This window comes from Branchiostoma belcheri, unplaced genomic scaffold (genome assembly GCF_001625305.1).
Source record: "Branchiostoma belcheri isolate BF01 breed outbred unplaced genomic scaffold, Haploidv18h27 scaffold6, whole genome shotgun sequence".
Taxonomy (NCBI): Eukaryota; Metazoa; Chordata; class Leptocardii; order Amphioxiformes; family Branchiostomatidae; genus Branchiostoma; species Branchiostoma belcheri.
The window spans coordinates 3,374,748-3,397,359 of NW_017804242.1; the positions used below are offsets into that span (position 1 = coordinate 3,374,748).

At 40.5% G+C, this 22,612-nt stretch overlaps 1 pseudogene; it reads left to right on the forward strand.

The window, feature by feature from the left end:
* LOC109482557 overlaps positions 1–22,612 on the forward strand; it is a 65,122-nt pseudogene that overhangs the window by 30,933 nt on the left and 11,577 nt on the right.

Consider the following 22,612-nt stretch of genomic DNA (forward strand, 5'->3'; position numbering starts at 1 on the left):
TTACCATGGTTACAGATAAGGTTGTATTGAATTTTTCGGTTCTTTCCAAGATTCTTGCATCTGTGTTTTGATGGGGTAGGGGTGGGGCTGGTCTGAGTTAGTGAGGTCTGTTGTGATAAGGGCATGTTATGTCTATGCTGACTTGCAGGTGGGATGGCATTGATCAAGTCTCTTTCCCCCAGCACTTTCCCTTTGATGGTAACTAGGATAGATGAGGAGACGGAGAATTAAGGTAGTTAAGGTTATCTGTCTGGCATTGTCAGTCAAAATGAAAGGACATGCTTCTGCCATATATGCATCAATCTCTGAGTGCTATTTCCAGAGAAACTTGAAATAAGGTGCAGATGGTTTGCTGTCCCTCAATCTGTGCCTGTGTGCTAGTGTCCTTCTGTCTATTCAAATTAAAATGATGGGCACTTTGGGGTCACTGGAAAAGTGCTGAAATCTTGTCACCATTATGGTGTAAGACTAAGAGGTGGTGTTAGTTCCTTTAATCAGTACATGTACTTCAATTCGTTCCCTTCTTTCTGAAAACACATGTGTAAGATTCAATGTTCATTCACATCAAGAGGGTGTATATTTTGTACAACGTCTTTGTTCATTGAATGATACAGTGCTGATCATGGTTGAATGTTATCAGGGCTGATGTATCTCAGTGTCATCGGAGGCATTAGATTAAACACTTCTAGATGAGTAGATCTCAGCACAAAACTATTGTCAGTTTTCGGCATGTGCATCTCATAAGAATTGTGGACCCAAGCAGACTCCTGAATTAACCCTAAGCCATCTGAAGGACAAGTGACATTTCAGAGCACAGTTTTAGATTACAATCAAACTGTAGGCTCCAACCCCCTCATATTGTATTACTCCCTTGGTCACATACTGATATTCTGCCAGATTTTCACCTCCAGAAAAATGGAAATATTGTTTTTGGTCTGTCTGTCTGTTTGCCTGTTGGTGTTCCCTCACTGTATTTTGGGCAGCAATAACTTGAAACAATTGATTTATTGTAATAATATTGGTAGGTGTATGGCTGTAATTTTGGAACTGCAGGGCCATTAAAAATTTTTTCGATGAAGATAACTAGAGAAACAAAAGATGGATTGTCATGATTTGGGGCATGTAGGTAGCTTAGACAAGGTACACAATTTAAGCAAGTTATGCAAAGTATAAATTATGCTAATTTAACTTTATCTGCACTATCAATAATACAAGATAACACAAGAAATTTACCAAAACTCTAAAATCTCACGGAAAGGTAGGAGATCTTCCATGCCTTGTTCTTCCTTGTTATCTGATGTACCCAGCAACTTCTTATCTCTGCAGATTTGTAGCCTGGGTGCCAGACTCTTGCCCTGGCCAGTGTACATGTGCAGGGCCAACCGGACACCCCTCCATCCTCCAGGGTCTATGTACTAGCCCTGAGAACAGTCTGGCATCCAGGCTACAAATTGGAAGTCAGCAGAAGTTCTTATCTTCAAAGTCAGCAAAAGTTCTTATCATGGGAGTCAGCAGATGCCACCCCAAATCTGCTTTCCCTTTCTGGACAGGTCTCTGGAATCAATAGGTTCCACCCAGTCCAGTCCTGTCCACATGTCCACCTTGTGGTGCAAGGTCTGGAGCCTTGTGGGGATTAAGGGTTATCCCTTTAATCCAGCAGTGGAGATGAGATGGCCTTGTGGTATTCAACCTTGTAAGGAAATCTGTTACCTGAAACCTCAGTGGCGATTGCCTGTCAGTGGTAGCAACTCTTGAAAAGTTTTAGTAGAAAGGACTACCCTGGTTACCAAGCCTATTTTAGCTGCCAAGTCTATTTCGTCTCTCCTGTTTGCGATGGGTGACAGATCTAGACTGTTTCCAGGGCCTACATAGGCATAGGCCAGTTTCTCCATTCCACAGCCTATATGCCCCCAAGGAAATTATACCACAGCCCCCCTCAGTTAGGCTACGTTGGCTAACTCTGTGTCTAGCATGTTATGGGTCTGGCATCCATGCTACTAAAATAGGTCTGGTGTCCAGGCTTAGAAAGCACAGGTACAATGTATTAGAATATGTGTATACATTTGTACTAGCACCAGCAGGGCTCTGATAAAAGCCTTTGTACCCTTGCCTTTGTTTACAGGAACACATTCTGCCCTACTAGCCTACACACATGGCGGGCTGTGTCTGGAATCTTGACACTGCACAGAGTTCATGACCAAGGCTGTCAATCCTATAATGGCAACATTGTTCCCACTCCCCCCTCCCCTTAGTTTGTACACTCACCCCCTTCTCCTGTGAGAAAAGAACCATCTTTGAAGTGTCACTTCTAGGAGGTGGAACCTTTCAAGGAGATTAGAACCAAATTTGCCAAGAGAAACAAACAACTGACTTACTGAGTTGGTTCTAGTGAACCAGTGGGAAGTCTGACAGAGCGGAAACAAAAAATCATTCATCACAGCCTCTGTACCTTTGTTTGACAGTGGTGCAGTCTTTTAAACAGGTGGCAAGTAGCATTATAAAAGGCCTATTAAAGCTAGAAATAGGGAAATGAAACTGTTTTGGGTGATGATATACATTTCTTAAAATTTCCTGTTGAAGTAATGTCAAATTTCAACTGCAATTTTTCAATTGCTGTGGGAAAAAATTAAACTCTGTTGGTGGGGAAGGGACATTAGTGACAATAGGAGAAAGGTACCCGGTATAGGCCTGTACAAATTGTTACACTATTAGAGGTCATGCAGTTGGATGCTTGGATACAAAGATGTGAAAAGATTTGACCCATTGATATTCTGATTAATGACTATTCTGATCTAAACATCAAGTCAATTTGTTAATCACACAAAGAATGAAAGAAAAGAGGAGGAAAGGGGCAAACACTGAAAGACATTTCGGAAGGTTTTATTATTTCCTGTCTAGTACTAGTATTACAATGTCTAGACTGGAACACCACATCAAGGTAACCTTGTCTCCTTACGCTGTATATCAGTCACTCTACCACACTTTGGGCAGCACGTCGGCAGAACATACTGCGCCTTCAGAAAAACCCTGATTTCTCACTGTTTTCATTGGTTGTTTGGTCACAGTTGCATGAGGAATTTGCCTGTTGCAGAGGACAACTTTTCAGACACAACATTTGCAAACTACAGATGGGATGTTAACCTTATACAGTAGGCGAGTATGACCTTATGGCGAAGTGCTATGCACAATACATTACAGGATTCGCGCAGGTGCAGTACGTTCTGCCAACGTGCTAGTTTGGACAGGCTCTTTTCAGTCCCCACCATTGACAGAAGCTATTCTACATCCAAACCCCATGCTAACCACAGCCGGTTTAGTAGTTCCCCGCTGCCCAACTCGACTACATGTGTAGTCTCCTAGTACAGTAGGAGTTTTGCATGACTTTGAGGTGATTGCCGGGAACTTAACTAACACAGGCCCAAAGAGAGCCCACACAAAACAAACTGCAGTAGAGTGGACACCAGGCTATGCTATGGTATAGTATGCTATGGTATATCCACTGTGATCATCACAATGCAACCACTAGAGAGTAAATACTGGCATCCCCCAAACCTGGTTACCAAAAACCTATTATAGGTCCCAAAATAGCGGAGAGGATGTAGGACTTGGGAGATATAATAGGTTTGGTAACCAGGCTAGCATCCCTCCCACCCCTTGAACTTAAATGAATTTACAGTAGCATCCTGTTCCTGAATGTCTTCAGCTGGATACAGGAAACACCAACATGCTGACTGTGTAGAGGTTTAAGTAGAAACAGAAGAACATCTCTGACCATTAAATGTCTCAGTTTTCTTTTAAAAACAGAAATTGGTAGCCTCCATGTAGGTCCCATCCTATTTAGTTTAGCAGGGTTCCTGTAGTCTAAGAAATTGGCTTGATGAGCAGCACCCTTCATGGCATAGAGTTGATCAAAGCATGTGTGCTGAGATCATATGGTTCTGATAGGGGCTGGATCAGGAGAGATGATGGCTGAGAAACAACTAGAAAGTTAGCAGATAAAACTGATGATAACTTGTTGACCTAGTTGTTGTTGAAAAGGGAAGAAATGTTCTTCAGCATCCCTCGCCCCCCTAAGACATTCTGGATAAGGTGTTGATGACACAGTTTTTTCAAATGTGCAGTTTTAGGGTACCCAGCACAGAGGTATGAAAGTTGATAGTAAACCAAATAGGTTTGACTCAATTTAGTCATCTGCCACTGAGGTGCTTTGCTACAGCTCGAATTTTCAGCCAACCAAGGTCCACAATATCTTCTGAAAAGAAAGGAAAGGACTAAAATGGACAAATTCTGTGACCCTGGTCCATTATGGAGTTTGCCATGCCTGTTGCCATCTGGCTTGGCTTACCTGAGGCTTCAGTTGAGCTGTACATTTTTGTACTTTGCCAACAGACTTAAGCCAAGGCTTGATAATCTACATCAGATATGGGGATGGGATTGAAGACCGGAATTCACTAATAATGGAATAGAATGTACCTGAATGACAGCATTGTCAAACCAAGAATATTATGTTAGAATAGCAGATCTACACATTATATCTGTTGAACTCCTGTATGGTGTCACCTTAAAGCATTGTTAGAATGTCGCCACACATGTAGCATCACATGCCAGCCATTCTCTGATCTGTCAGATGGACTGTCACTTGTACCTGGTCCTGACAGTATCAAGCTGGGGGTTCTTAATGGTGGAAATTGCTGCCAAAGACACACAGAAAGTGGAATAGGTCAGAGTACTATTTTGGTCTTGCCTCCAATTAGAAAAATATGGATGCAGCAGAGTGTACCCTTAGGGAAGATCATGACTACCGAGTTCAAAACATGTGGATTGCTTTTTGTGGTAAAAATAACAAGGCAAAGCTGTAGACCCTATACTGAGGCAAATTGTGATGTTTTTCTGATAGCCTCTGATATCAGTAGTTTGATGTGGTCCCACCACACCTCTCACTTTCAGCCAAGCAATCCTGGTCACCCCTACACTTCTCTACAAGTGTTTTGGGTTCTTTTACATGCCAAAGTTTGACACAAGAGGCTAACACTTGGAGCTCCCCTTCATACATCGGGCCCGGGCAGCTGGCTTCATGTCCCCATCCAAAAGGACTAATGCAACCACTTATACCATGCCCATGTGGGGTTCAAACCTCTGGGAATGAGATAGGAATTTGGCTTCCCTTCAATGGTCTTCTACATTTTTGTTCATGGACAATTTTTCCTTTCGCTGATAGCAGACAAAATACATTATATTATATTATATATCAAAAGAAGCAAATGGTGTCATGCCCAGTAGTTATGCAAAAAACAACAACTCTAGACAGGTTCAAAACTGCCATCTGGTTGGAAAGTTCCTGAGGAAGCTGTTAAGATTATGGTGCATATCTAATCCAGTCAGTAGTTAAACTAACACCACCCCAGGAAAGGTAACCTTTGGTGGGTCCCAAGCTGGAGGGACCTGGCAGTGGTTCAACACCTCCTGTGCACAACATGGTTGTTCTTGGAAGCAGATGCAGTTTTTTTTCTCTGGGAACACAGTAGAAACTTTGTAAAACTTTACTACCCTGTATATTAGCATTTGTAGCTAGTGTTGGTTGGCATGTTCTGACATACATGTGTAGGGGTGTCTGAACATAGGGGTGTCCAAACATGCTGTATAGGAGTGTCCAAATGTAGGGTGTCCAAACATCTATAGGGGTGTCCAAACGTAGGGTGTCTAAACATATATAGGGGTGTCTGAACATAGTATTGTAACCACTGTCCAGTTTCATAGACTTTCAAGTCCTTAATCTTTTGAGACAAAGTATTTCTGATGGATGATACAAACCCTGATATCATCACTTTTATAAAACTATCTAAAATGAAGGAGAAAACTTTAGGTATGAATAGACTATCAGTTTTTGTGTTTTCAATTATTCCATTCCTAAAACTTAGTAAAAGTGTATTATTTATATTAACTATTTGTGTTCCTATTCTATGAAGTGCTTTTGCTCTGTGGTTTCTGGAGGTACATCTGTACAAAGACATAGTTGGATGTCACAAGTATCTCAGCATGTCAGGGGACGATGTCCCATAGCCAGGTGTCAAGTTGTCTTGCTGTCCTTGGATGCTGATCAACTCATCCCAACTGATGGGCTGCAACTGTGACAGCAAAACTGTACCACATGTAGTGAGATGGTGTGAGCTCAGCTATGTAACCTCCTTGGACAGGAGCCATGCAGCAAAGGGTTGTTGGGTGCCCTCTCTTGGCCTCAGAAGTGTGCCAGCCAACCAGAGGTTAACGACACTTTGTTCTGGAAGGTGTGAGACACTCCAGCAGTGTTTTCTCAACCTAAACCTCCTTGTGATAGACAGGAACTTGATGGTTACAGCCCTACGTTCTGACACCTGTATGTCCTGACAACTCAACTCATTATCCTACATGTACAACCCTAGCCCTAACCTTGTCGGAACAGCCCTAACCTGACCACTATGCCTGTTTTTACATCACGTCAGCAGAACATACTGCACCTGTGCAAAACCCAGATTTTTCAAGGTTTCGTTGGATGTTTGGTCAACATGGCATTAGAATTTGCCTGTTGTAGACGATATCTTTTCCAACAGAACATTTGGAAACTACAGACAGAATGTTAACCTTATTTTATATGCGTGAATAGGACCTTATGTGAGACATTCTGCTGAAGTGCTATGCACAATACATTACGGAAGCAGCAGGACCAATATGCGAGTTACAGAGAATGTGGGTGGTCACTACACCAGACATCATGATGTCTACTGATCATTATCATTAGCCTGGTATCCATCTTTTCTCATCCAGTACCCATTGTACTATCCACTTCCCGGAAAATGGTTCTTCAATAAAGACCTGGTAGCTACATGTAGATACATGTACAAATGGATACTTCAGAAGCTACATGTACTTAAATACATAATCTTAGAATTGTTGAAGTATTCAGGTGCTTTCAGTTTATTCAATATATGTTGACAACTGATGGTATGTTCAGCCTGGAAATGATACTGATTTCTCAGTGTTAAATTTGCAGGTCTAGAGTATTGGCATATTTGCAAACGAAGCAGTAACACTATGTTCCGATCACTGCCAATTACTGCCAGATCTCAATACAGACCGTTTCAGTTACCACGTGGGATTTGAGTAAAATCCCAGGCAAAGTACAAGGATTTGGAAAAGTGCCTGGTGCATCAACATGGATTTAGAAAGTATCCAAGATGTTTCAACTATGTCATGCAGCTGGATAATGAGTCCTTTACCAAAGTACTTGTGCCAACTAAGTGTTAAGGTGGTCTCAATGTTATCTTTACTGTCTTGCTGTTCTTATTGTTCTTTTCTTACATTTGTTTTCTTGTATTGTCCATGTCTGTAGGGAGAGAAGGGTGATCCAGGATGGATACCCCTGGTGGCTATACCTGGCAGAAAGGTAGGACAACTGTGTTGGTGAACAAGTCTCTTACTGTATTATAGAAATCTATCATCACTTTTCAGATCAGTTTTCTAACATTTTGCAAATTACAGATTCTCTTGAAGTGTTACTTTTAATCAAAGTATTACTAGTAGTATTACTTGTATATGATATCGTAGCTTTATGTGTGATTGTTTATCAGGTGTTTTGCTTTGTTTCCAGGGAGACAAAGGCTTTCCTGGGATTCCTGGCCCACCTGGAAGGAAGGGTGTGAAGGTGAGAGTAAAAGACACAACTGAAAAAAACAATCTCATCCATGAAGGTGTGGTGTAACTGTCCAAGAAGAAGGTTAGAGGAGGATGGCATAATGCAAGCAGTATGGCCGTCATGATGGAGCCAGAAAGACTACCTTGCTTTGTTGGCTTTTCAATTTCTATGCACTTTATGAACAGTTACTGGTTTGCGTGCATGTGTATGTGTGTCCTGTTGGTACATAGTATGGTGGTGCCAAGAGGGGTGCCAACAGGACAGGTGCCAGGAAGAAGGGGGTAACACTTGGGGGGTGACAGTATGAAGGGGTAGCAGGACAGGTGCTGAGGTTATGCTAATGTCCGGAGGGGGTGTAATGACAGGAGGAGGGTGATACAGAAGGGTGAAGTGCCACCAACAAAAAAAACACAGGGAGGGGGTGCCAATGTGGAAGAGGGCATGCCAATGTCAAGGGGAGGGGTGTCACAATGTTACAGAAAGGTGTGCCAATGTCAGAAGGTGGTGCCAACATAAGAAAATAGGTGTATTGATATAAAGACAGGGTGTTCCAATGTCAGAAAAGTGTTGCCAATGTCAAGGGGGGTGTGCCAATGTCAAGAGGGGGTGCCAGAAGGTGCTTTATTATGGTGCCAACAGGACAGGTTCCAACTTGGGGTGTGTGAGGGCAGGCTGTACGTCGCTACAAAGGATCATCCATTGTGCCAGTACGGAAAAATAAGGGCATTCTTGGGATAATCATAGCCTGGGAGCCATCCGTTTTTCAGGGAAGCGAGTGCAAAGAGCCCCATTAAAAAAATGGATGGTACCCAGGCTAGGATACTCTTAAAAAATTCAAATGTGTCATACAAAATACCTGTTAATGAGGCCATAAGGCATGAAAATCTCAAATGATGAAAATGTCAGAAGCAATATTAGCTGTGTAACTAACACCGCCTCATCAGGCACAGGCATCGGTACTGTTCAAGGGCACATTTCTGCACCCTAAGTCTCCATTCTGTTCATACTCCTGTGTTCTCAGGGTGACCAAGGAGAAGATGGCCCTATGGGACTGCCTGGTGAAAAAGTAAGACTCACAACAAACATGCTTATAATGTGTAGAGTGCTTGATAGGGTTAAACTGTATCTTGATGTATAAATAATGTTGCTTTACTTTGATGATATACCCCCTTTTTACATCATGTATATATGATATCCTCTGCTTATATGCTTCAATTTTACCTGCTCCAATATGTCTTGAGGCCTGTATTCCCACAAATCTTCTTTGTAGATATCAGTAAATGTTCATGCCAATGTGTGAAATGTAGCTGTTTAAATATACAGTACATCTACTGTGTTAAATGTTATTAAGTGTAATTTTTGTTGTTCTGGTAGGGACCTCCTGGCCAGCTGGGACAACAAGGACTGAATGGGTTCCAAGGAAGACAGGTGAACTGTCAAGTCATACATTGTACTTAGACACAAGAAGCCTTTTTGTTTGGTGTTTTAATAAAGTCACAGATGTTAGATTATTAATATTTTGACAAAATAGAGGTCTTGATAACATTTTTTGGTAATGATATTGTGACAATGATAAAGGTGTGTTGTTTTTTGGATTGTTGAAACAAATGTTGTACTTTATAATGCTTGTGATGGAATTTCATAGTTTTATCAATTTTTTTCCAGGGAAGGTCTGGTCCTGCAGGTCCACCTGGTCCTAAGGGTGAAACTGTAAGTACTTGGCTTCATAATCAAAACAGGAATTTTCTTTCAGATGTTAACTGTGCCTAACTTCATATGTAAACACAAGTTGCAGTTGGTATTGAATGTTGAAATTTCAAGGTTGTAAGGGCTCAACAGCATGAGATGTAATTATGAAGATTGCTATAATATTTGACAGGGAAAGTTAATATCAAGAAGACTTTCCTGCAGAAGATAACAAATTATATTGCTAAGTAAAAGCTTAGAGGTTTCTAACGCATCCATTTTTTTATTCTTCACAGGGTGACCCAGGACCACTTGGACCTCCAGGGCTAAGAGGCATAGATGGAGAAAGGGTAGAGTATTTCAAATGCATTACTTCTTGTCATTCATAATTGCTGTCTACATGTATCTATGAGATCAATTCACTTAACATGTATTGCAATTCACTTAACATGCATTTTTTTCCTCTCACAGTTGAAAGCATGATCTTTATTTGATGCACTATGGATAATAAAAGTTTTGAACCTACAAGGTATATAAGCTTTTGTCTTTTTATCTGTTTAGGGTGAGCGTGGACCACTGGGGAAACAAGGCAAAGTCGGAAGAATAGTAAGTCAGAAACTTTAGGAAATGTTCTCAATGGAAAAAATATTTGTTACCTCCACGAGTGGCAACTGAGTTGTTCAGCAGAAATGGGATGGTCTGAAATATGAGTCAGGGTAATGCCACACGTATGTCATTTATGGATATGATCCTCAGGTGATACTGCTTTATGAGATGGTTCAGAGATAAATTTACCTTGTTCTGTTGGTGTATTGTTTCAAGTATTTTATGTACATGGTGTATTTCTGTATCAATGTTTGTTTGATACGGGCCTTGTGCCTTATTGGAATACATAAAATGAGTAAAATGACTTCTTCCAGGGTTTTCCTGGAGACCCTGGTCCTAGAGGCCCACCTGGCTCGGATGGAGGACCGGTAAGTACTGTGAAATCAGTCAAGTTCACAGTGACTTAACTTTGTGGAATTAGGAGAACAAGACTTTTGCTATGTTATAACTTTACAGTGAAGGAATGGTGGTGTGAGCATGCAGAAGACTATACTGAAAATCATCACCAAAACTACAAACCTAAAACTACTGCAAGTAGCAAATACACGTCAATATTAAATGTTTTTACTTTTATCTATTCGGTGGCTTTCAAGAATTTATTCGCATTTCCTTGAATCTTGAACATGATTTTCACACATTTTTTTCCTGCTTGATTTGTAGGGAAGAGCTGGGCCAGCTGGTCCTATAGGACTTCCTGGTTTACCTGTAAGTGTGCATTAATTCAATACACTGTCTTTTCTACTGCCATGTTCAATAAAAGGACTTGTAAGGAACACTGTCTTGCTTGCATTAGCCTGATAGCCTGATAACCATTCGTAGTATTTACTGGCCCCAGTTGTTCTAAGCATGGGCCTTTTTTAACAGGCTGTCTTTGCTGTTGTCATCTGTAGTGAAGTAATTGAATCTGACACTGTAGAAATTCTAGGTATGTGCTAATCAACCTGGACAGGTGGGCAACATTCCCAGCACCATGGAGATACTAGGAGCTCAGGAGGGTATGGTTAATGTTATGTTGGAAAATATATTGTCTGCGACAGACAAAATTCTGATGCAATGTTATCCAAAAATTCAAACAAAACCATGAAAAATTGGGGTTTTGCACAGGCACAGTATGTTCTGGTTTATGGGCTATGCTTGCATGTGATATGCTTACATGTACAACGCTACACAAATTTTAAGGTTAACTCTGACATCTGTATTGACCAGGGAGACAAAGGCTTCCCAGGAGAGCGCGGAAAACCAGGACGGCAAGGAAGAGAGGTGAGGAATTTTTTGTAGTGATACGGGGAACTTCATGAGACAATACAACATACGAGCGATCACTGTTTTTGTTTACATTATATAAATCCAAATTATTTTGAAGACATATGAAACTTTTTGGTAGGCAAATCAACCAACCGTCACCCACTTTTTGCCTTCATGTACCATGACGTCATGGCGATCGCTCATATGTACATTAGCAGGTTGTGAGCATCTTTACTTTTATCCGCAACAAAGTCAACATATTTCAGCTCAGCTACCTTGGCCTGTCAGGAGTGATTATGTATAGCATTCATATCCGTGGTAATGTTCATTTTACTATGGATTAATCTCTTAATGTGAGGTTAATGTAGGTTACAGCTTGTTTCTGGTGTGATTGGCAACTCCCACAAACCCTATTTGGGAGCACAAACTGTTGATGTCCACCAGATGAAGCTCCTGTCCAGTGAAATGCTTGTCTGTCTCCCCCTCCAGGGTGCCCAAGGAGATCCCGGGCCTGTGGGACCCAAAGGTGAAAAGGTGAAAGGTTAATTCAACAGCTGATGTGCTCTATCTTCTCTATCTATCCCTTACTGTGATGAAAGGAAACAGTGGTTTAAGAAATTTGCAATGGTACAAAATGTAGGAATCTAGGTCACCTTCTTTGGAATAGGTAAAGGTCTTGGACATGTCTGAAGATGTTAAAGCGTTCATCCTTCGAATGTTTACAAAATAGACAATACATGTATTTCCCCCTTATCATTGTAGTATTTGAATTTGAAGTAAGGTAATTCAGATCTTATGGAAACCAGTCTAGCCTGTACTTGTGAAAGATGTTGTACTTGAAGATAATGACTGTCTTTTGATCCCAACAACTCAGGGTGAGCTTGGTGAGTTTGGCCCCCCAGGAGAGCGTGGCTTCAAGGGAGACCCTGTGAGTTAATATTTTATCACCATGGCTTCTCCATAGCCTTGCCAGGTCATATTTGTCATACTATCGCACAATAATTTGTTGCAAACGGAAGGCATTCTTGGGATAGTGGTACATGCGTCCTACAGAATTCAGCTGTCTTGTCACAGCATAGGCTGTCACAGCCTGCTTGAAGATTCTACGTTATCAAAATTTTGCAATCTGACACAATGTCTGACATACATGTATGTGACCAGGCTGTATGTTGTTAACAATATGACATCTTTTACTGCTTAGTAATACTGGTACACAACCTGCTCTAAGTGTATACGTAGAGGGAAAAATCCTGAATGACATCTATCATTTCTTGCAAGACATTTTTGGTGACCACACTTGTTCACACCTGCAGGGTACCATAGGAGACATCGGTCCCGAAGGCCCTTTGGGCAAACCTGGAGGAGAGGTACAGTCCTTTTGATGTCATTGATGTTTTGCTTTCTGTTTGATTGTATTCATTCTGCATGAAGTGTCTGTTGGGTATGTGTTGATTGCATCTTACATATACATGTATCTGCTGCCCACTATGCAGGGTGTGGAGGGAAATAAGGGGGAACCTGGAGACGCTGGACCCGCAGGACCCAAGGTATGAAGACCAAGATGATGATTAGTTGAATTAAAATGGTCAAGGAATAGACCTTCTCTAAGCTTGCACCTTCCTGCCTTATAGTTCTGAACTAGTTGTAGAATATGATAATAAGTACATGATGGGAGTTGTGATGCAGAATGGGCTAGACATAGCTCTTGCACTGTAGCTGTACAATTGTTGGTTGTTTAAATGTTAATTTGTACTTGTTTTGCAGGGCTACCCTGGTGACATTGGTGTTCCTGGTAAAAATGGACCTGCTGGCTCTAAGGTACTTGATTGTTGTTCTTAAATATGGAGCCAGCTATTTTCCTTATTTTAGCTGTCATTCAAGAAAGTTAATTACAAGAAATGACAATATGATATAATCTACATTACAGGGAGAAACAGGACCAATGGGACCTGAAGGTTTGCTTGGCCCCCCTGGACCTGATGTGAGTACATGTATTAAGTATAATTGTCACCTAATACATTATTCTTTTGAAACTTGATACATTCTGTCCTAAGCTTTGACGAAAAGAGAAATTAAACAACTGGAGACTTGGGCCTTCATATGTACATGTTTGACTTTTATTGTCTATTGACTACAACCAACTGTCGGCAAAGCAGATAGTCAACCTTGCTAGTGACAAGGGAAAGTGGAGGGCTCTTGCAGTCACCTGCATGATGATTGTTGTCTTAGATTGGGCAAATCTTAACGATATAAAAATGTCTTTTCTACAGGGACCAATTGGTTTTGATGGCTTGATTGGCACACCAGGACCAAAGGTAAATATCATTACAATATTAGCATAGTTACCAAAGATCCTGATTTTGCACATTAGAATGAGACAGAGTAGGACTTCCAGTGTGCAATGATGATGACTTTGATTAGGATGGCTTGGATACAAGTCAGAAACTCTGTCTGCTGTAACAGTTGCTTTTGGTAAACAAAAGATCCAACGCCTCATGACTACATAAGCTAGCAATGTTTAATACAATGTTTTATTCAATGAATGTGTATTACTAAGCATTAGTGTTGTCTGCTTTTTGTAGTTACACTTTAGTATTTTTTTTTTGATACTGTAAATCTGTCAGAGATTCATGGTATCCTAAATTCAATTTCTTTTTCCAACTGTTGTATAGGGTCACAAAGGAAGAACTGGATGGCCTGGAAGACTGGGGAAGAGTGGCATCAAGGTTAGTCTCAGTACTTATTACAAGGAAGCCCAGGATGTTACCCCTTTTCTGTGATGTTTTAGACCTGAAAAGGAATGAGAAAAACTCATGTTCCACTTAAATTACCAGTGGTCATTTGAATAGATTTTTTAGATTCTGTCCTTGGTGCTGAAATCACATCAGCTGACATCCTCTTGAATATGTTGTTCTGTTTTTGATTGCCTAGTTGTATCATCTTTTTACTCAGTCCTTATCTTGAGCCTCCTCACATGATTTTGTGTTCCTCCTTTTACATCTTCTGCATTTGTTCCACAGGGCATCAAGGGAGACCCAGGAGGACCAGGTGAAACTGGTGGGGTGGTAAGTTGTCCTGTAAAATGTTCTGAATAGAATAAAAGCTCAAGATGCTTGGGAGACGGGATATATGTACATGTAAAAGCTAATAGATAATTTGATGTACATGTACATATGTAGTATCAATCTTGCATTTTGTTTTTATCCTGTAGGGAGAAATCGGGGCACCAGGTGATGCCGGTATCCCTGGACCTGCTGGGGAGAAGGTAAAATATTTAACCCTCAGTCTGCTAAGGTTGCAATTTTCCCCAAATTAGTGTTAGTTATGGGTTAGGCAGCAGGGAGAAGGTTAATCTCATGCATTTCAAGAATATCATTTTAGCTGTTACTAGAGACATTTTTCTATGCTCTTGCACAAGTGATTTTTTCCTTTGTCTCCTGCAGCATTCTCAGCATTATCAACATTGTTTTCTGTAACAAGTGTGATGTATTTATGTTACCAGGGAGACAGAGGTGTAGGTGGCAAGCCTGGTCCAGCAGGGGGTAAAGGGGAGGAGGTGAGTTACTCTTGTCTCCTGCCACTGCCTGCGCACAGCATTGTAGGGTGTATGATATCAACATGACTGGATAGCCCCTGTAAATGTTTTTTTATTGTAGGTCGTACAGCAATGAAACATGCCTTTTTGTTTGGTGGCAAATCATGTTCTGGATAGATTTTTTTATCTTTCAACAGTTACATACACTGTATGTTATTGATGGGTATTATATTACATAGAACTTTATAGGTGCTTTTGTAAGGTCTTTAATAAGACATGCAGACAGACACCTGGCTACAAAAGAGTTGACCTACATACAAGACTATAGATGAATTAACTTATACTATATATATGTATGTATGAATTGATCTTCCCTTCCATTTCTATATATCTGTATACACCCACGCGCAGCCACCCTATATTATGTAAATTATACATTAACATTTGATAACTGTTGTTTCAGGGTCATGAAGGTCCTGTTGGCCCACCTGGTCTGCCTGGTCCACCTGGCCCATCGGTGAGATCTTTTTTATACTTCATGTGATGAACGATAGAAACTCAACTGTTTGAAAACAACGTCAGACTTCTGTAGTCATTCCTGCTACATGTGTGTTTCTAAAAGTTAGTACACGTACTGCATTGTACCAGGTGATTGTAAACTACTGTGGTCTTTGTCAGATGAGATGTTTAGTCATCATAGAGAAGGTCTCAGAGATCCCCTAAATCTAAAAGATGTCATTCTTCAGGGTCCCAAAGGCATCCCAGGTATACCTGGCAGAAGAGGAAAGACCGGATTTGCGGTGAGTAATAATACTGATTGTCCATTTACCTCTTTATTGTTTGACTTTACCTATTATACATGTTAAGTTGACTTCTAATACATAATAAAAATTAAAAAATGGAGATGTATAATGGAAATGTACTGTTGACTACTAGAATACACAATAAACTAAAATGTATCTACTTTTGATTTCAGGGTCCACAAGGAGAGGAAGGAATCCCCGGACCTGAGGGTAAACCTGGAAAAGAAGTAAGCTCATATTTGATCATATAGTAGTTTTCATGTATGTTGTTGCCATAATGTCAGCACGGTGCCAAACTGTAGGGTGTCAAAAAGTAAGGAGTACTCAGCACTTCACCTAAACCTTCTCATTGGTATTGGATTGTAAGGTAACGTGTGCTGTGCAGGCCAGACCAGAGGCAGGGTCGCTAACCACTGGACTCCACTGTGCATTGATGTGACTTGAGTGGGCAACTTCACAATTTGTCCCAGTCTAACAACATGGGAGGGAAACACCACCCCAACTTTATTGTCCCAGCAGGGGAGTGATATGTGGGACCAGCTCTTCAGCCAAACGACTATAGGGGGCAGTGAAGGCCAAAGGTACCTTATGGCCTGGAGGTGCAACTGACATGAACCAGACCTTACCTTAAAGGCCCTTGTCACTGTCCACTAAAAGTTCAGGATTTATGATGGACTGTAAATACAACACAGATGAGAATGCCTTCCGGGACAGCCTTCAACTTGAAAGCCTTCATGAGAGAAACAGCAGATGTCAAATAAAGGAAAACACAAATGTCTTCAGTTTTGTGAGGATAAGAATGATTCTTCAAAACCTGATGGCTTCTCTTACATGTATATACAATGTTTTTACCTCAGATTGCATGATCAACATTTTCAATGTTTTATTTTTGTCTGGTGCTCTACAGTTGGGGTGTACATGTAAAACTCCTTGTACTACATACTGATGATGATCACTGTCTTAATAAAAGGATTAACAAGTAGTGATGACCCTCTTTTGTGATTCCTATTGTCCAAACAGAAGTGATCACCCACACTACAAATCTGTTGCACCAATCCACATTTCTAACTGCTATGTCTTACTTCTAGGGTCCTCCAGGTATCCAGGGGCCCCCGGGACCAGATGGTGAGAAAGTAAGCTGTTACCTCCCATTCACATCTCATACCCTTATAGAACATAGCTCTGCACACATCGGGCACCAAATAGTTCAAGCCATTCAAAAATATAAGGAAGATTGCAGCTTACGGCTTGGTTACATTTGTGGTAGGTTATCATACAATTCTGATGTCGTAGAATTTTGAAGCAGGCTGTGACATAACCAACCACTGGCAAGAGCGGAAGCATTTTCAAGACATCTGAATTTCGTAAGCCACATGCACAGTATCCCAAAAATGCCCTCAGTTTGCAATCGTATGATAATTGTACAGTGTATGTGACCAGGCCTTTAGAGTGCACTATGCAAGCCATCCTAACAGTGTTGTGTGCAGTTTGTTGTTGTCATATGATTGCATAAGGATGATGGGGCTCATACGGTCCATGTGTGGTAACACTTTACAATGGATTCAGGTTAAACTGTTTAAATTTGATTTATGGAGGCACGCAGTTTAACAGTTTTAATTTTGTACATTAGCTAGTCTAGAGTTGTTTGTAATGTTACAGTGTTGCAGTATACACACAAACCAATGTTTGTATGATTTCAGGGTGGACTTGGTCCACTTGGCCCAAGGGGTGAACCAGGACTTAAAGTAAGTACTGTACACTCAAAATGAAATCAACATACACTTTCTAAATCCTCCACACAGCAAGACACGCATACACACACAGGGATACATTCAATGAAGCAATAAACTGATGATCAGGTGAAATTGAAAATGTCTTAAGCATGATTGTAGTATATACTTAATCTATATGAAACACAAACTTTAAAGTAACGATGTTCCCATATTGTGTACACTGCTGTTCTAATCTAACCTTCTCACAGGGTTGTGCCAAAGTTAAATGGGAAGCATCAGCTTGGTGTTAGTAACATTAACAAGTATGAAATGACAAGCCTATTAAGTCATATGCTGTGCATCCAGTAAGGATTTTTATGGTGACTAAAACTGGACTGGTAAAATGTCAACTATACATTGATGTGTAATTTTCCTTTGCAGGGCCTGCCTGGTGCCAAAGGTGCTATTGGTGAAACCGGGGATGTTGGTGATCCGGTATGGATATATATATCACTCTACCTTCATTTCATACAGTTAGACTCCAATTATTCCAATTACGGTGTACTTGGTAATGTCAGTTTTAAGTTACTGCGGCCTATATTTCAAGTTCGCTATCGAATGGAAACCGACAGACCAAGGTGTCCTTAGACAAGAAACAGACACAGGTCTGTAAACCTTGTTTACCACTTTGTGGGAAAACGTCCTCTTGATGCTATCATCATGCTTATCTTACATAGTGATGTTGCCAATGGCACGTCCACTCTTAATGAAAGTCGCCTACTTGTGTTTTAAATTTCGCCCCATTAAAGCCTACCCTTGATAATCAAAGGGTTGATTGATGTTGTGATAGCTGTAATGGGAAGCCCTGCTGCCATGTGCTTGTTGTTTAGTAAGACCAGATGGATTGAGTCTTGTCTTTGTACATAAATCTTGTGTTAATCACCTGAAACTGCTCCTGTAGGGAGAGCCAGGAGACATGGGAGTCATGGGGACTGTCGGCGACCAAGGGCTGCAGGTACTTCCGCAACATGTGTGTTTGAAGTAGCTTAACAACTGTTAATGGTTCAAGGCAGATGGTTTGTGTCATTTCAACTGCAGAATTTCATATGTTGAAAGAAAAAAAATATGCACACACACACACACACGTGCATACACACACACACGTAAAAGTACAAGAAGCCAAACTATGCTCTAAATAGTGACGATCTTGGAGCCAAAAATGAAGTTTAATTGCATGACAGCTTTTACACAAAAATAACAACGAAAAAGAAAATCTTGAATATACACTTTGAATGGATGCTTACAGTTGTCTATGTTGATTTCCACACTGTTTTCATTTGTTTTCCTTGTTCTATAAATTAATGATTCATATACACCAATGTTTCGCTGTTCATATTGTCCGTGGCAGATTATAGACATGTTTGATGTGTGTCTGTTTTTTATGAAGGGCAGAGATGGAGAGCCAGGACCTGCAGGCTTTGAAGGCTTAAGAGGACCCAGAGTGAGTAGTATTCCTTTCATATCTCTTGTAGTTACACATGGACATGTAGGGCACTGCTTTGTACAGTGTAGAATGTCACACCGTGTTTAAAATTTGAGCTTTAAGTTAACAGCTGTAATCCATGTATACTTGGCTTTAAAATACCACAAGATAAGTTTGTACACGGTATGACACTAAGCTTTTGTTGACATAGCAAGGATTGGAGTGGGTAACATACAGTTTAAACACTGTGAACTCGCAGGAAAGCAAGATCACCTATCACATGTGCTGTGCATTAATAGATAAAAAAAGCAAAGGGTAATTTTTATTTTAGATCATGGTAGTCAGTACTTATGATGGCGAGAAATGAACTGAAACTTTTGATGGAATGCTGAGGGTACATTGTATGTGAATAGTCTTCTTTCTAGAATGCATTTAAAGGCAGTGTTGTACATCTTTCACCTCTAGGGCAACAAAGGTGCTATGGGAAAACTTGGACCTCCCGGAAAAGATGGACCACCTGTAAGTTTTTGTTTCAGTTTTTAACTGATTGTAAAACAAGAGTTCCACGATCTCATACCTTCGCCAAAATATGTTAACCCTTGCGGGTGACGAATTCTACAATTTTTTAATCCTTGATTTTGTAAATAAGACCCTCATTTGCATGGATTATATCAGTTGATCATATTCTCCACCCAATGACAGCCTTATCATAACAAAAAGGCTATTATAGCACTTCCTCATAAATTATGCAAATGAGGTCATGATTTGAATAAATTATGTTTATTAATGTTCACCTTCACTTAACTTCCAAATGTGGCAAGTATGAAATTCGGGGTGCAGCAGTTACAACTATGGAATTATAAGAATTTGCCATTAATTATGCAAATTAGGTCCTCATTTACATAATCTATATCCTCAGATGTTTTTCTCGATCTCAAGTAGATGTCACAACTGTTTCATAGTTCTATTATCGAACAAATCAGATTTATAGAATTTCCTCATTAATTATGCAAATTAGCTCCTGATTTGCATAATTGCCATCTGATTATGTCAAGCATCACTTCAACTACCTATATACCAAAAATCACGACAATACGTCAACCGGTTCTTGAGTTATCGTCCTTCAAATTTTTTCTAACAAATGCTCCTGCAGTTCCAGAACAAGGTGCTAGGGGACCCAAACTCATGTCACTTCTTCCCTACCCCAAGAGCTATCTACCAACCAAAATTCGTGACCCTAGCATGTCCAGAACATGAGATATCAAAACCGGAAGTTCAGCTGCAGTACCTAGGAAAGCCGCCAGGGGGCCCAAAATCTAATCATTTCTAGGTCTCATGAAGTCCTACCCACCTACCAAGTTTCATTCCAATCCATCCACTGCTTCTCGAGTTATCTTGCTAAACCACACACACACAAACACACCCACACACACACAGACAAACGCTACTGAAAACATAACCTTCTTGGCGAAGGTAACAATTATGTTTCATCAGGGTGGGCATACAATGAATATACGTGTTTCCCTTAGAATATTATATACTAGTACTGTATACAAATGTGCACGTCACGTGGTAATAACCTCTTGTGTCACTGTACGAATAATAAGCCAAATAAAGTCATTGTATTTCACTGTATCTTGTCTTTTCTACCCAGGGTGAACCTGGTCTGGCATCTGAAGAACCAGGCGAGAAAGGAGAAAAGGGACAAGAGGCAAGTCTTAAACAAGTGCCTGTAACAAGACTGTCATACAAAATGCTCTTCCACTCTCTCCTGCCATGCTTTGAAAAGAAATCATGTATACATTGCATCAGTCTATGACTACATGTACAAAATGTATATGATATGCCAGGCAAAAGTCATTCTGGCACAACACTTTAAAGAGGCACTCCCCAACTTGTTAAGCAGTGTTATGAAAACGTCTGATATTCTGGTTTGTTTTCCTCTGTGAGTTTGACAAGAGATCGTTCTTCATGATTTGTGTATTTCAGGGCTACCCAGGAGATCCAGGACCTGATGGTCAACAGGGTCAGAGAGGAGATCCGGTAAGAACCTGTCTGACCATCATGATAATTATTATTTATTATAAAAATTGCTCAGACCTGTAGTGTCCTTTTGAGAGGGTTTTTATGAGACTTTTTCTGCAAAGAATGCTTTTGTTGCCCACATATACATACAACAAGTTACATGAACTTCTACAGTGTGCACTAGATGCAGAATAGTATGTATTGGACTAGTACACTGATGTACATGTACATGTATGTTGATAGTTTCATTGATCACATAATTTTCTTCAGTTGCTAGGGGGAGGAGCATGTTTTATAAAACTGATTTAAACAGTGAGATTTGAAAAATTCTTCAATTCTTGATGTATGTCTTATCTATATTTTTTATGTTCAGGGGCTGAAGGGACCCTCAGGACCAGTGGGCATACCTGGTGCTATCGGATTACCTGTAAGCATTGTCTTCTTCAGTTTCATCTTTTGATTCATATAGACACACAGAAATTTACAGTAAATATATACAACCACACAGTGTAACAGTTTCTTATTACAACTTACAGTCATTTTTATGTTAATGCTACATTTTCTCCTGTGAATAAGGGTGCTGATGGCAAAAACAGTGAGAGGGGTCGGCCTGGCAGAGAGGGCCCTAAGGTATGTGAAAGACTTCCTCCCAATACTGAGCTTCCTTCTGTTAGCACATCAGCAGAACATACTGCACCTGTGAGAAACCCTGATGAAGTTTTTGTTGGATGTTTGGTGAATATTGCATCAGAATTTTGACCATTGCAGTCATATCTTCTCTGACACAAATACTTGAACATGACGCCAAAGAAACAGTTACTCAAGCAATGGGATATGATTTTGGAAATGGTCAGACATTTCAGGTACAATGTACTACAAAGGTAGTGGATGCTACCTGAAACGTCCAAAATCATATCCAGTTGCTTGAGTAATTGTTTTGGTGTACATTATTACCTGGATGTCTTAACCTTCACCGAGGTACTTGAACATGATTTAAATGAGATGTTCTGCTGAAGTACTTTGCACAATACGGGTTTGGTAACAGGCACAGTTCGCTCTGCAGATGTGCTCCCTCTGCTGACAGTACTGTGCAGAAATGATGCAATCTTGCTTCCAGATCCTGTAGTATTTGCTTCCAGGTCCTGTAGTATAATCAAGACTTAGTAATAATAACTTGTCAACAATGACAATGTTATTTTAAAAACACTTTAATGGTTTGGTGACTGTGTTACTCCCCAGGGTCTGCGGGGTGACCGTGGTGCCCGCGGCTTCCCAGGGTTCCAGGGGGACCCAGGTCCAGTCGGCCCTGAAGGACAGGAGGGAGGGAGAGGGGGTGTGGGAGACGGGGTACGAACATCAAGATACTTTCTTTGTAGATAATGTTTCCTTTTGCTTATTTGTTGACTTGTATATGATTCTAATGCATGAATAGGACCCAACTACAGTTTGCTATCAACTCAGAGAGTGTTGCATGATAACTGTGGTGTTTTTTCATGTCCATAAAGTTCAACAGGACTGTATTTGTACATGAATGTTTTTAACAGAAATACTTTGTCTTGTAGGGAAACCCTGGAGATCCTGGCCCTCAAGGAGAACTGGGATTGACTGGACATACTGTAAGTACAGTAAATTTGTATCTTTTGTTGTATGGTTTGGGTTCTACACGTACATATATTTTCATTTTATCATCTGTAGTGTCTTGATCATGACTCACCTGACTTATGTTGAGTGCCAACCCTCTGATCAGCTAGTCTCTACCAGATTTCAGAAGCTGCTGGGAAGAGTAGAAAATGACCAAATAGACAAATACATTTGTAAGTTGGTCTGCTAAAGAATACAGTTTACCTC